Source organism: Dromiciops gliroides, chromosome 2 (assembly GCF_019393635.1).
Source record: "Dromiciops gliroides isolate mDroGli1 chromosome 2, mDroGli1.pri, whole genome shotgun sequence".
Taxonomy (NCBI): Eukaryota; Metazoa; Chordata; class Mammalia; order Microbiotheria; family Microbiotheriidae; genus Dromiciops; species Dromiciops gliroides.
Window position 1 is genome coordinate 338870790 of NC_057862.1, and position 15969 is coordinate 338886758.

Sequence of the window (15969 nt, forward strand, 5' to 3'; positions counted from 1 at the left end):
TAGAGATAGAAGCTGCACAGCTTCATTTAAAACTTACTGTACCAGTGCTGTCTTTAAGAATGAGTATCTGAGTATCTCCTGGCTCCAAATTCTTGCAGTCTGAAACCTGGATTGTGCCTTTCATTACTTCTCTCTTGGGTCTTGCCTCTAATGACCTCTCTCTAATCTCAATCTCTCTCTCTCTCTCTCTCTTTCAGATCTTGTGAAACTCTGGTTTTGACTGTTTTGTTTTGGTTGTTGTTGTTTTTTTTAATAGTGGAGTAGGATGCTGGACACAGTTTAGATGATTCCAATTTTGTTGGCAACTTCCAAAGCATCATAGTCTGAAGCCAGTCAGACATAGGCCTTCTCTCCATTAGGTCAGATCAGTGTGTTGACCTTGGCCATATCAATGTCATAAAGTCTCTTTACAGCTTGCTTGATTTGATGCTTTTTGGCCTTGACATCCACAATGAAGACAAGGGTGGTGTTGTCCTCTATCTTTTTCATAGCAGACTCTGTGGTCAAGGGAAACTTAATGATGGCATAGTGATCAAGCTTGTTTCTCCTCAGGGCACTTTTCCAAGAGTATTTGGGCTGCCTTCAAGGTCTTAGAGTCTTGGGTCGCTGGAAGGTGGGGGATGTTTGGATCTTCTTTTTGTGGCTATGGACACCCTTCAATACTGCCTTCTTAGCCTTCAAGGCCTTGGACTTGGCTTCCATCTTAGGGGGAACAACTTTTTCCTTCTTTGCCTTCAGCACCATCTTGGGGGAAAGCTTGACTGTTTTTAATCTATGGCATTGCATTCTGTCTCACTCTGTCCTACTAGTTTGGCTGTCTGTGCTGGAATGCCCCAGTATTTCTCCTCACAAAGTTAGATCAACCAATAGCTGCCAGGACAAGTGCAAGTTGGCCTGAAATTGGGATCTTGGCTCTTTTTGGGTCCCTCCTGATCTTTTGACTCTCAGGTTTTAACCCTGTTTCAATAAGACCATATCTAGTTCTTTCTTTCTTAACTCCAGCCAGGATCCCGCCTAATAATCAGCCATGTTTGTTTGTTTGTTTTTTACATTTTATTATTTTCCAGTTACATATTACATATAAGGATAGTTTTCAACATTTGTTTTCACTGGATTTTTAGTTCCAAATTTTTTTTCTCTCCCTCTCCTTCTCTCCCTCTTCCCCAAGATGGAAAGCTGTCTGATATATGTTGCATATGTACAATCACATTAAACATATTTCTACATTAGTCATCTTGTGAAAGAAGAATCAGAGCACAAAGGAAAAACCTCAAACTAGAAGGGAAAAAAGAAGTCCAAAAGTAGAAACAGTATGATTCAATCTGCATTCATAATTCACAGTTCTTTTTTCTGGATGTTGAGAACATTTTCTATCATGAGTTCTTTGAAACTGTTTTGCATCCTTGCACTGCTGAGAAGAGCCAAGTCTATCCCCATTGTTCATCACACAATGTTGCTGTTACTATGTACAATGTTGTCCTAGTTCTGCTCCTCTCAGTCAGCATCAGTTCATGTAAGTCCTTCCAGGTTTCTCTGAACTCCTGCTCATCATTTCTTACAGCACAATAGTATTCCATTACATTCATGTACCACAACTTGTTTAGCCATTCCCCTATTGATGGGCATTCCCTTGATTTCCAATTCTTTGCCACCACAAAGAGAGCTGCTATAAATATTTTTGTACACATGGATTCTTTTTCCTTTTCTATGGTCTCTGGTATAAAGACCTAGCAGTGGTACCACTAGGTCAAAGGATATAAACAGTCCCAGCCCTTTTGCCATAGTTCCAAATTGTTCTCCAGAATGGCTGGATCAGTTTACAGCTCCAGCAACAATGCATTAGTGTTCCAATTTTTCCACAGCTTCTCCAACATTTGTTATTTTCCTCTTTTGTCATATTAGCCAATCTGAAGAATCAGCCATGTTGAGCAATGCCATAATGTTGGAAAGGCATAGAAAGTGTAAAGAATTAATTGTTATTTGAGGTATTTATGCCTCGGGGTGCACTGGCCTGGGGCTCTGCAAACTGCATGATGCTCCACCCACTGTTTGTAGCCATTGCCATGGCGCTGGCACCTCACGTCATCACCACTCGCCGATGCCTACATGGGCCTGGCAAAATTATAATGATTGAAAGTCACATGACTGCCCTCACTAGGCTTCCAATCATTATAATTTTGCCAGGCCCATGTAGGCATCGGCGAGTGGTGATGACGTGAGGTGCCAGCGCCATGGCAACGGCTACAACCAGTGGGTGGAGCACCATGCCAGGCCAGTGCACCCCGAGGCATAAAAACCTCAAATAGCAATTCTTTACAAAAGCCTCTGATCATTGCAGTGGTAGTACACTAAAGATTAAGCAACTGATTGGATGTTAGAAGTAATGATCTAAAGTGAGGTATCAAATCTGGATGACTGTGTGATTACTGTATGACCATATGGGGTCATAGATTTAGAGCTATAAAGAACCTAGGAGACCTAGATTTCAACCCCTTCATCTTTTAAATTAAGAAACTGAGGCCTAAAGAAGTTAACTAACTTGCCCAGTTAGCAAGTATCAGAGCTAGAACTTGAACCCAACTATTCCAAACTCTCAACTCACTGTTCTTTTCATTCTACCATATTATCTAAGTTCTATACTTTGAAGAAGATTCATTGCATAAGACACATACAATATGGGTTGTAACTTACCAATCAACTCAGTTCAACTCAGCAAACCTCTTATGTGTCATGAGCTATACTATATGCTCAGAATATAAAGACAGAAATGAAAACTCTATGTACTTCATGAGCTTATATTCTCCCAGCAATAAACAAGCTTACCTCTTATAGTCCTTGGTTCTTTTCTTGGCTTTCACTCTTTTGCCAAAGATTTTGTTTTTTCTTTTTTTAAATTTTTATGTAGGGCATTGCTAAAGGATAGGTATGCTATAGTGGAGTCATTGAGTATTATAACCCAGTTCCTATCATGGAATGTCAAGATTGGAACAGGGAACTTGTGCTTAAAATAAAAGATCATTTTTACATCATGGAATCAGAAGGTTGCTCATGATAAATATGCCTTCTATGTGATTGGGTGGATTCACAGGATGGCCTTGAAGCTGAAATGTGGGTGGCTAAGTAAATGTCACTGTGGGAAATGGACTTTACAAGAGGAAATGTTATAGAGAATTGATTTATTAAATGGCTTTCACACATGCTGAGAAGGGAATAAGCCATTTAATTTTGGGTGGAACCTGAAAAACTTTCTTGTCCTCTAGAATACAATTTAACAGTCAGGAAAATCCTTTCCTCCATATACCCTACTGAAAGGAGAGATTAAATACAATTCTCCAAAGCCAGCCATTTCTCCTCCACTGGCACAACAAGGACCTGGACAGGCATAGAAATGTGCTTGACGAAGGAAATGGGATCACAAGTGCTGGGCTAAGTGTTCTCATCCTGCTGTCATTGATTCTCGTTAGGCTGCCAAGTCCCTCTGCCCTACACTATTCGCCTTGTAATGGTCAAGAACTTCTCCAGGCATAATCCAAAGCAAAGAATAGCCCTCCCAAATTACATTGAATAAATGGTGAGCCTATCCACTCATGGAGTCTTCATATTTGCCGACCGAGCCGCCCACAAACAGTGCTGTACCCGTCATTGATTACCTAATTACACAATCACTCCATCAGTAAATCAGCGCAACATCTGTGACCCTATATGTCACCGCCGCAGCCTCCTCCTCCTATTCCCCTGGAGCTTCACTGAGGCGGTTCTACTGACATAATATATTCATTATCCATTAGATCTGGCAACCGCTCTGCGGTGCTCAATTACAATACAATCGAGCGAAGGGTCTGGTGTCAGCCAATGTAATGACTTTCTGATTATCTGTCTTTAAATGATGAATGAAATGAAAATGCACTGCTCAAACCAAATCTGAGATGGTTAGGATGCCAAATGAAAATTGTACATAGGCCTCCTTCACAGGGAGGGTGGAGAAGTGTGGCTTATACATAACAATAATTCAGTAAGGATATTTTCCAGACTTCTCCCAACCCAACTCACTATCTTTCAGACCTACAATTATCATGTGTCCACTATAAGCTCTAATTGGGGTGGGGGAGGGGGAAGGAGGTATTTTTATGCCTCTGACTAAAGATTTAATTTAGAAGGACTTTCAATTACTTTTGCCTTTTCCTACTTTATTAGCTCTAGTAACTTGAACTGACCTCTTCGTGATATTATTCTTTCCTCTATTTCATCACCTGGATCTGATTATTTTCTAAATGTTTGTGTGTGTGTGTGTGTGTGCGCACGCGCGCGTGTTTTTTTATATTTTGTGGTCTGTGGGTGTTGGGGTTTTTTTGTATAGAGGAGAGCTGTAACATAATTAAGCAGATTGATACATAGACAGGCATTTGGAGGAAAAAAAACATGCCAGGATTATAAATAAGTAGGAGACTCAAAAACATTTTGTTGTTCAAATAATTATGAAGCAGGTGTTTGATAGTACAGTCATTTCTGTTTCTGTTTACATCTTTAGTTATTATTCTGTTAATTATAATTGAAAATCCAATAAAGCTTCATATTGGAGCACTCATGAAACTGACTTAAATTACAGCTTCTCACGTTACTCCCTTAAATAGAACACATTGGGCTTTTGATTGTTGGATAATTTTTAAAATTTCTTCCTCTCTCCAACTCTTCAATCTCTGAACATGTTTGCATCTTGATGGGAGAAAGAAGAAGAAAAAAAAAACCCAAGAACTACAAAAACTACCAAGGAAGAGACACAGTGTGGTCAAAAGAAGAATGGGCTATGAGACCTTGAGTTTTTGTTCTTTTTTCTGACTCTGACTAACTTGCTGTGTGATGTAGGTTAAGTGACACCACCTCTTTGGGCCTTGCACTTTCTTGATCCATAAAGGAATGGTCCTAGAGTAGATGATTCCAGGGTATCTTCAAATTCTAGAATTCTGTGAATTTGTTTCTCCTTTTATAACCCTGCTCTACATATGTAAAAGGATAATATGGAACTTCAGATTGAAATGCACCTTCGTTTGATTAGGTTTATTCAAAAGTAGACAAGAGATATATCTGGTGTTTTGGAATAATAGGAACAGAACCTCAGGAATTTAGGAAAAGTGGCTTTATAAATGTTTGAGAGTTGAAGTTTCTCACATTTATTTATTTGATCATTATTGATTCATTCATGCATTTATTTGTTTATTTATATATTTGGTAATAAGCATTTTTATTTATAGTTTTGAGTTCCATTTTTTATCCCTCTTTCCCTCCCTCCCCACTCCCCTCTCTGAGTCAGTAAGCAATCAGATATGGGTTATTCGTGTATGATTACGTAAAACATTACCATATTTGTCATTTTGTATAAGAAAACTTGAATAAAAGAAAAAAAATGAAAGAAAGTGAAAAATAGCCCATACTGAAGGGCTGAAATTTAGAGACACAGCATCGTGCAGTAGAAAGAGATCTAGATTTGGAGTCAGAGGTCAGATACTGGTTATGCCTCTTAATAGCTATGACACTAGCTAAGTCTCTTTATGCGTCTGGACCTCATTTTCTTTCTCTGTAAAAAGAGAGGGTTGGACTCTAAGGTCCCTACCTATTCTAAATAAATAATTGTAAGTTTCTCACATTGACTTTCCTTCAGATCAGAAGGTAATATGTTGTGAGATGCAATGGATATTATTCACTTGCTTAGGACATATTCTGTAATATCTTTTTTTTCCTATTTGCTTAATAGTTTTCTTTAATGATGACTTTTTGACGTCACCAAAATTGTCCCTATTATTGCTAGCCCTACCCCTAACAAATAGATATACCATATAACAAATAATATTTATAAAGATAAAAACAAAAAAAAAAGAAGAGGAAAAGCAGCAAAAATGATTCTTGAAAGTCTGAAAAAAGATACAGTGTGCTAAACTTGTAGACTTCCCACCTTTACAAAGAAGTGGGAATATATTCTCAGATTTCTTCTTTGGAGGAACAGTTGATCCTTATAATTTTGTGATGTTCACTTTTGATTTATTTTTTGTGGTTTTTCTTCCATTTGCATTGTTGTAATCATTGTCTATGTTGTTTCTTGGCTCTGATTATTTCACATTTTATTAATTCATGTAGATCTTTACATACTTCTCTGTATTTCTTGATTTTTGTTATTTTTACTGTTACTTTATACTGTTCTGTTATTTCTATAATGCTGTTATTTTTATAATATTCCATTATATTCATGTACCAACATTTGTTTAGCCACTATTCAATTAATAGGCATGCAATTTGTTTGCAATTTTTTGAAATCACAAAAAGTGCTGACATAAATATTTTAGTGCACATAGATACTATCTTCTTGTCAATGGCCTCCTTGGGTATAATCCAAGTTGTGAAGTTTCTGAGTCAACAGATATGGCCATAGTTTTCCCAAATGGTTAGACTTATGAATAATACTCTAAATCACTTATAATAAGAGAAAAACCAAATTAAAACAACTGTGAGGTACCATTTAAACCAATCAAATTGGCTAAGATGACAGAAATGGAAAATGACCAATACTGGAAGGGATGTGGGAAAAAAAGTTCACTAAATCATCCTTGGTGTAGCTGTGAACTAGTCCATTCTGGAGAACAAAAACATGCCTTTCACCTAGCAATACTGCTACTAAGTCTATATGGCAATGAGATCTAAGGAAAAGGACTCATCTGTAGAAAAATATTTATTGTAGCACTTTTAGTAAGGCAAAGAATTTGAAATTAGGGGGATGGCCATCAATTGGGAAATGGCTAAACAGACTATGATATATGGATATCATGGAATACTATTGTGCTATAAGAAATGATGAATGAGATGATTTCAGAAAAACCTGGAAACACCTATATGGACTGATATAAAAGTGAACTGAGCAGTACCAGAAGAACAATCTGTATGGTAACAACAACATTGTAAAGATAATCAACTGTGAAAAACTTAGTAATTCTTATCAATATAAGGTGCCACAATTCTAAAGGATTCATGATATGAAATGCCATACACCCCAAGACAGAGAACTGATGGAGTCAGAGTGCAAATTGAAGCATTTTTTCCTTTATTTTTCTTACTTTTTTGCAGAGGGAGGGAATGGGACATGGCTAACACACCAAAAAAAATGTTTTATATAACTTTAAATGGATAATGGTTATCATATTTCCTGTCTTCTGATTGGGTTGGGTAAGGGTGAATGGAGAGAATGTAGAAATGAAAACAAAAATAAAAGTTTTAAAATTTGCTATTTTGCCATATACATTGTGCACCAATATACACATCTTCTCACAACTCTAAAACTGACTTTTCCATTCCTTCTCCATCCTTGCCGATTTGCAGGGTGTGAGGTGAAACCTCAGGGATGTTTTGATTTGCATTTCTCTGACTAGTGACTAGGAGCATTCTTTCAAAAGGTTGCTAATATTTGCAGCTCTTTTGTTGAGAATTGTCTGTTCCTATCCTTTAACCAATTATCAGTGGGGGGATGTTTTGCCAATTCATCTTCCAATCAATTTAATTGAAGAAAAAATTTGTGAAAACTTGCTGTAGTACTATGCATAGCACTGGAGGAGATTGTTCATGGGACACTGTGAGAGGAAGTGTGGTGTAGTGGAGGGAGAGCCAATCTTCAAGTTAAGAAATTTTAAATTTCCAGTTCTGTTAAGACTTGCTGTGAGACCCTAAGCAAGTTATTTAACCTCTCAGTATCATTAGGCAACTAAAACTATCAATTACAAATTAAGTACTGCTGGGGAATGATAAAATAAATTCCCTCACCATACTACTGACATAACAGGTATGATCCAAAATATAAAGAAGAAAAAGAAAACACCATTGCCCCTACTTGGCCTCATAGAAGCTGGTGGTACATTGGGTAGAGCACTGGACCTAAAATCAGGAAGACCTGAATTCAGATCCTGGGAAAATCACTTAATTTGTTTGCCTCAGTTTCCTCAACTGGTAAAATGGGAATAATAATAGTACCTACCTCTCAAAGGCATTGCAATAATTAAGAAGATCATATTTTTAAGAGCACTTAACACAATGCCTGCTATGTAAAAGGTGCTATATAAATATTTCTTTTCTTCTTTTTCCTATCCTAATAAGATATACAATTGAGTACAGAGAAAGGACACACATTCAAACAACTCTAATGCAAACTAAAATATAATTACTATATGTGATATAATTCCATTTTCCTAGATTCTTAGTAAGGGATAATATAGTTGTGATGGGAGACTTCCAATATCAGAACATCAGCTGGAATTCTCTTTCTGTCTAGAGCTGAGCAGTTAATAATTTCTAAACTTGATTTAAGGAAGATTTCATCCTTCAAAAGAAAAGAGGAACTAACACAAAGGAATACCATTCTTGGGTGGTAAGTGAACAGCTAGATAACACAATGGTGATCAAAAGCCAGCATGGCTTCATTAAGAACAGGTTATGACAGGGGCAGCTTAGGTGATACAGTAGATAAAGCACCAGCCTTGGATTCAGAAGGACCTGAGTTCAAATCTGGCCTCAGACACTCAACACTTACTAGCTGTGTGACCCTGGGGATGTCACTTAACCTCAGGTTATGACAGACTGACACTATTTTGTTTGTTGTTAGAATTTCTTAACTAAGGGGAGGGGGGAGGGGGGGGAGGGAGGGAGAAAAATCTGAAATTGGAAAGCATGTATAAACAAAAGTTGAGAACTATCTTCACATGTAACTGGAAAAATATAAAATTATTTTAAAAAAAACTTAACTAGAAGATCACAAAAATGTTAGAATTTACCTGGATTTTAGAAAAAAATTGATAAGATCTCTCATGTTCTTCTTGTAAACAATCTAGATGGAGAGATTTGGGGCTAGATGAAAATATAGTTACATGCTTTCATCTTTTATTGAATAATCTCACCCCAAAATTTCAAATTTACCTTGGATGATAGCTTCTACTGAAATATTTAAGGGATCTATAATTTACTTAGGCACTTCATATTTTTATCAGTGGTATGTAAAGCCCTAGAGAACATAGTTATCAAATGATCAGATGACACAAAGCTAGTAGAGATATTTTACACAATAAATAAAAGAATCGGAATCCAAATAGACCAGGAAAGGCTAGAACTTTGGTCCAAATTAAATAAGATGGCATTTAATAGGAGCAAATACATTCTTACGCTTGAATCAAAATTTCAATTTTACAAGTCCAAATGAGGGAAGCATGTCTAAACAATAGTTCAGTTGCAACTAATACACGGTTTTTAGTGGTCACATAGATCATTAAGAGTCAAAAGCATGCCATGGCAGCCCAGCAAAAAAATAGAATCTCAGGCTGCACTAAGGAAATGTGCAGCATCCAAGCATTAGAAGTGTTGATGGTTCTCTTGTTGCCTATCCCAGGCAGGCCACATCTGAAGCATTGTTTATAGTACTGATCAGCTTACAGGTATTGTGAGAGGAGAGCATATATAATGGTATAGAGACTAGAGCTCATTCAACATAAAGACCTTTTGAAGGAACTGATTCTGGTTTGCCTGGAGAAAAAAGTCTTAGATGGGATGTGATAACTATCTTCAAGTATTCCTAGGGAAGTTATATAGAAGAGAGATAAAGGTGTTGTTGTTGGGGGTTTTTTCTGTTTGCCCCAGAGCAATGGGTAGAAGTTGTTGCTTTTGTCTGGACGACAACTACAACAACAATGAGTAGCATTAACAACTAGACAAATTTAGGCTTAATATAAGGAAAAACCCTCTAATAAATAAAAGTCATGAAAAATGGGAGAGGCTACCTCATGAGCTGATGGGTTGCTTCTCACCAGAGTGCTTCAAGCAAAGTCTGGATGACAACTTGTCAGATATGTTGTAGACAAGAGTCTTTTTTGATTTGGTCTAGGTGGTCACTGAAGTGACTTCCCACTCTGAAATTCTGAGCTTCTATGATTTAATTCTTAGTAACAAAGAGAAACTAAGTGATGAGATGGAAATTATGGGAATGTGAGGGGAAAGGAGAGGAAATTAGTATAGTCTGGCACGCACCCTAGAATTTGGGAAGTGTTTCATATTGTTCAAGGAAAAAGATAAGTAGGATCCCATGGCCTAAAATTCTATAGGGTAGACATTCTCATCATTGAAATTCTGATGACCCAAAGAGAACTAATTCCATTGAGGAAGAAAAAGAGAAGTTGTTGAAAGTGGGTTCACAGGAAACATGGGAAATGACTGATTTTTTAAATTTTAGATTTATAAAAAACATGTAAAAGATGGAAGTAAGACCAAGACGATAAATACCAAATTATGGTTAGGAAAGTTGTACTATCAGTGTTAGAGAACTACATTGATATGAACAGCTATTATTATTGTTGTGTTTCAGTTTTCAGAAACAATGTGGAATACAAACTAAGATTTCTTTAAAAGAAAGTAAAAACCTACCACCACATTTTCCTTGATGATTAATGTGATCAAATGTTTCCAACATTTGCTCATGCAATTGAATTGCTGGATTGATTTATTTTTGGCCATAGCTTCAAAAACACTGATGAGTCAACCCTGGGAAATGTTCACTTGGCTGGGATGCCCCAGATGTGGTGCCTGAAAATATCTGCTCTGCCCTGTTGTTTTCTTTGGTGCTTTCATTTTCGCCACATGCATTCTTTTCTCCCTCCTTCTCTTTGAAAACAATGTCCAGTGGTCCTGGAGACAGCACCAATTTGCAGCCTTAGGTAGCAGCCCTGGGATCAGGGGAGCTGCTCTGAAGCTAAGGATTTCTGAGACAAGAAATACTAGTGAGGATTTCTTGGTGGAAAAGGTTTACAGCTCTAACTCTACACCGCTGCCCTGGGCTTGTTAGACTCCACAACGTGTGCTCGTTAAAGGGGACTGCCACTGGACCTGATCTCAAAGGTGATAGACCTTGGAATGACAAGGGCCACCAGAAACTGTTCGGTTTTGGACAGAGACCTCTGTACAATGCTGCACAGTCACTGCCATCAAGGACAGATTAAGGAATAAAACTGCTGAAACCTCAGGATTTTTCCTAATTGCCTAATCACCTAATTAGTGCTAGCAGTTGAATAACATAATTGCTCTGAGAAACTTGACATTTGGAGACAGAGCATGCCATGCCATTCAGGTGTTAGAGGTGGGAGGGGGTAGCAAAGGAGAGAAGACAGGCAGGAAAATACATGCCAACCACTATGTGCCAGGGAAGACAAGGAATTAGTGCTTGGCTGATTACCACCAGATATTCAAAGCTTGCTTTTCTCTCTCACTTCTATTGATGAGAATGATGGCTTTTCTAGCTTGCTTTGCACTGAGAAGGTCCAGAGAAGTGTAGAAGGGTGAACAAAATTTTGAGTGTGGGGTCTCTCTGTAAGGTAATTCTGTAAAGAGGATCACAAAAGTAAACCTGGAAAAAATCTCAGAGACTAACTAGTCCTGGCTTTCTTAACCTTTTTATGTCATGGACCCTTCAGATACTTACCAGCTTTATAAGTGACCCCAGGAAGGTCACTTAACCTCTGTCTGCCTCATGTCTCTCAACTATAAAATGAGAATAATAGTAATACCTACCTCCTAGGGTTGTTGTGAGGATCAAATTGTATATTTGTAAAGCATTCACCACAGTTTTTAGCACATAGTAGATATATAATAAATATTTATTTCCTTCCTTTCCCCTTTCCTTCCTTTTTTCCTTCTGTCTTCCCTTTTGGAAGTCTGATGAAGCCTATAGACCCCTTTTTTCAGAATAATGTTTTAAATGTAATGCATAAAAGACATAAGAATACAAAGAAAAATAATTACATTGAGATAGTTATCAAAATGTAACTCCAGTCCAAAAAACCATTGGTAGGGGACTGTTTCTTTACTGGTAGAAATTTATGGGCTGCACCTGTGTGAAGTGGCTGGGCAAAGTTGGCCATAATGAAAAAGTTCCAGTTTTATCTCCCTATTGGGTAGACTTTAAGCTTCAGCATAGTGTGGCCCTTATGTTGTGAGGGCTGTTCTTTTCATGTAGCATAGGGGTTTTGTATAGATTAAAGGAAGGGAAAATAGACATCTGTGGGCTTCTTCTCTCACCCTTCTCCACAGGAAATTTTAATTCTAGCAAGGAGAGGAAGCAGGAAGTTGAGACCATAGGCCATTCTTCTCTCCTCAGAGAAAGAGGACAACAGACTAGGATTATATCTCTCTGTTCCCTTAAATATTATTAACCTGGGGCATATGATTTTCTGATTCAATCTAACTTCTAACTATTATTTCACTATGGGGGTAGGTGGCAAAAGAGTTCCCCAAGATCTGTATCCAAGGCTTGACTCCTTTTCCACCAAATACCAGTTCCAGAATGGAAGTAGACAGTACTTAGCCATGAAACCCATTTTTTTTCCAAGTCAATAGCAAAACAAAAATCAGAGAAAGTATGCATAAGGAGAATATATACCAGACAATAAAGAGTTTAGAAACTCTCTCATTGGGAGTGAAGTAACTTAGCTCAACCAATAAACAGAGTCCTAGATGTCAGCCAATAGTAAAATTTCCTGAAGTCTCAAGTTCAGTGAGTGACTGTGAGCTTGAAGAGCACTTAAGAGACTGATGATAGAGACAGGTATCTCAGAGAGTCATACCTCTGTGCCATGACTTCTCCCCATGAGAAGAAGTCTAAGGATTTCTCTCTTGGTTTCCTTTCCCTAGCACCTAAATAAACTATTATTTTACTCTAACAAAAAGAAAAAAAGAGACTGATGATACTAGAGATTTCCCACTCTCCCCAGCCCAACCAGTGCCATACACAGTCATAGAGTGTTAAGCTCCACCAAAAAGGAGAGTCCCATACCAATGGGCTTTGGGACTGGGGTTACAAAATATATTATAAAAACAATTTTACAGATTCCAGGTTAAGAACATCTGATCTAGTTCCATGCCCTCATTTTACAAATGAGAAACCTGAGTAGCAGTTCAAAAAAGTAGCAAACATTGGAGAGAGGATTGGAAATTCAGTCCTCTGACTCCATAGGTAGTGTTCTTTCTGCTGTACTAAGATATGCCAATTTTTTAAAAAATCCAGAAGCCCTCACATAAATATGAGTAGTATGTGCCAGGTATATGTGAGGCCCTTATGAGGAAAAAAAAAATTAAAAGTGAAAGCAGGTCTCTACTCAGAGTCTAGATGTGTTGGGAGAAGATCTTAAAAGGCAATACATATTTGGAAGTTCTGGTCTATTGCAGAAGAGGCAGTAGCCATGATGACATTTTGAAATTATCAGAGTGTTGTTTAATGGAATTGATGAAGTCCTTAACAAAACACCTGCTTTCAGAATTTCACAGGTGGCAAAAACTATCTTTCATTTTATTCTATTTTTTTCTTTCTTCATTCCTTTCATTCTAGTCACTCCCCGTTCATAAACTGAGGCCTAGGAAAAACCTTAATTTAGAAAAGCCAAGGTCACCATTGTACCCCAAGCCATCTCTGGTCATCTTGACTTTTGTCTTGCCACTGGACTTCAGTGACTCTGGAGGAGAAAGTAAGGCTGGAAAGGGACAGACACCAAAGTGAGGCCAATCGTCCCACGTGAGGCCTCTGGTCCCAGGGACTGGAGATAGCTGCGGGTCCTTGCAGTGAGGGGCAGGTGATCTTGGTGACCGGGGGTGCTCGGGATATAGGCGATGGCATCGTGGGCGTCTTTGTGGAGGACGGTGCTAAAGTGTTTATCTGTGACAAGGATGAGTTAGGGGGCCGAGCTCTTGAAAAGGAATTGCGTTTTGTCCAGGCACAAGCAGCAGCTGTATTTATCCAATGTGATGTGACCAGAGAAAGGGAAGTGGAGGCCATGATCTCTGAGACCCTGCAACGTTTCGGCCGCCTGGACTGTGTGGTGAACAATGCTAGGCGCCATCCCCCAGACAAGACCCTGGAAGAGACGTCCTCCCAGGCCTTCTGAGAGCTGCCGGAGCTGAACCTCATTGCCATTTACATGGTGTCCAAGTGAACCCTTCCTTTCCTTTTGGCAGAGCACTGGCAGCATTATTAACATTTTCAGCCTGGTGGGGGCCATCGGCAGAGAAAGGCTACATCTTGCGTGGTTACCAAGGGGGCCGTGACCATCCTGACCAAGGCCTTGGCCCTGGATGAGGGTCAGTATGGTGTCCGAGTCAACTGCATCTCCCCAGGAAACATCTGAACCCCTCTGTGGGAGGAGCTGGCCGCCCCGACCCCCAATCCCTCTGCCACAGTGAGAGAAGGGGAACAGGTGCAGCCCCTGGGACAGATACGCAGGCTGGATGACGTGGGCGCTGCTGCGGGCTTCCTGGCCTTCCAGGCTTCCTTCTGCACCGGCGTGGAGCTGCCCCTGACCCGGGGCGCCGCGCTGTGCTACCCGCACAGGTGTCCCCCACGTGACAGGACATCCCCTCCCCTCCGCCGTTCCTCGCCCTCCCGGGCTTCCCTTCTCTAAAAGCCACCCTTGCCCTGTCTGGCACTGGGCCTCAGTTTCCTCTTTGGGAGCATGAGTGTGGGTGGGCCCTGCAACCCTGGAGCCTCCCTCAGCTGGGGCAGGGGGGAAGCTAGGGATGGAGGCACCCTGCTGTGGCTCCTGCCCTTCCAACCAAAGCCCTTCATCCCCTTTCCAGATCCCTGACCCCTTGACCCGCTTGTCCTCCGCGCAGTTCTTCCTCCTTGCTCCTTCCCTCTGATAATTTGAAAGCAAAGATAAATTGGAAACAGAAAACAAAAAGAAAAGAAAAAAAAGAAAAAAAAAAGAAAGTAAGGCTGATGACATTGTCTTTTTTAAAAAATATTTTATTTTTTTCCAATTATATGTAAAGATAGTTTTCAAAATTCTTTTTTGTAAAGATTTTGAGTTCCAATTTTTTCTCTCTCCTTCCTTTCCCTCTCCCTTCCCCATGATAGCAAGCTATCACATAAAGACTATACAGTGCAATCATGTTAAATATATTTCCACATTAATCATATTGTGAAAGAAGAATCAAAACAAAAGGGGAAAACCAGGAGAAAGAAGAAGCAAACAAAAAAAGTGAAAATAGTTTGTTTTGATTTGTATTCAGAATCCATGGTTCTTTTTCTGGATATAGAGAGCATTTCCCACCATGAGCCTTTTTGGAATTGTTTTGGATCATTGTATTGCTGAGAAGAGCTAATTCTATCACAGCTGATCATCACACAATGTTGATGTTACAGTGTCTAATGCTCTCTTGGTTCTACTCACTTCACTCAGCATCAGTTCATGCAAGTCTTTCCAGGTTTTTCTGAAATCTGAGTCTGATGACATTGTGCAACTCTGCCTCACTTAAATCCAATTCACACACCAGTCAAGATATCACTCTGTGATGTCACTGATCCTTTTCAAGATCGAAGGACAAACATAACAATTCAGTTGAACCAAAGGGGTTGTTTCTTAATAGATATGGAGTCAAATGACTTAATTTCAAATCCTGTGCAAACATGAATGATCCACTTTACTTCTCTGTGATTGTGTACTTACCTGTAAAATGAGAGGTTTGTACTACATGACATCTCAGGTTCTTTCTAGCTGTAAATCTATAAGCCTATGAAAATATAGGAACTCCGTATCCTTGAAAGTACTAGCAGCAGTCAAGTGGAACAATGGATAGAACACTGGGCCTCCATGGAGTCAGGAAGGCCTGAATTCATATCCAGTCTTGGGTACTTATTAAGCTAGATGAGCCTGGGTTGATAATAGCACCTCCCTCCTAGGGTTGTTGTGAGGATTGATTGAGGAAATATTTATAAAATGCTTTGCACATAGTAGATGCTGAATAAATGCTTGTTCCTTTTCCTGAAAACCAGATGTTTCTCCTGTAGGTTCTTTAGCTTTCATAATTGTATACTCTTTCTAAACTAAGGAAATTGTATGACCTTATGCAGAATTTATTTTGATATTTTGACTTTACCAGAGAAATGATAAGAGTTTTGTAGACAGTTGA

General features: G+C 39.0%; 1 pseudogene; it reads left to right on the forward strand.

Annotated features, from left to right (window-relative positions):
* The first annotated feature begins 3587 nt into the window (after window positions 1–3587).
* Window positions 3588–14459, forward strand: LOC122738844 (annotated as a pseudogene).
* Window positions 14460–15969: the final 1510 nt, after the last annotated feature.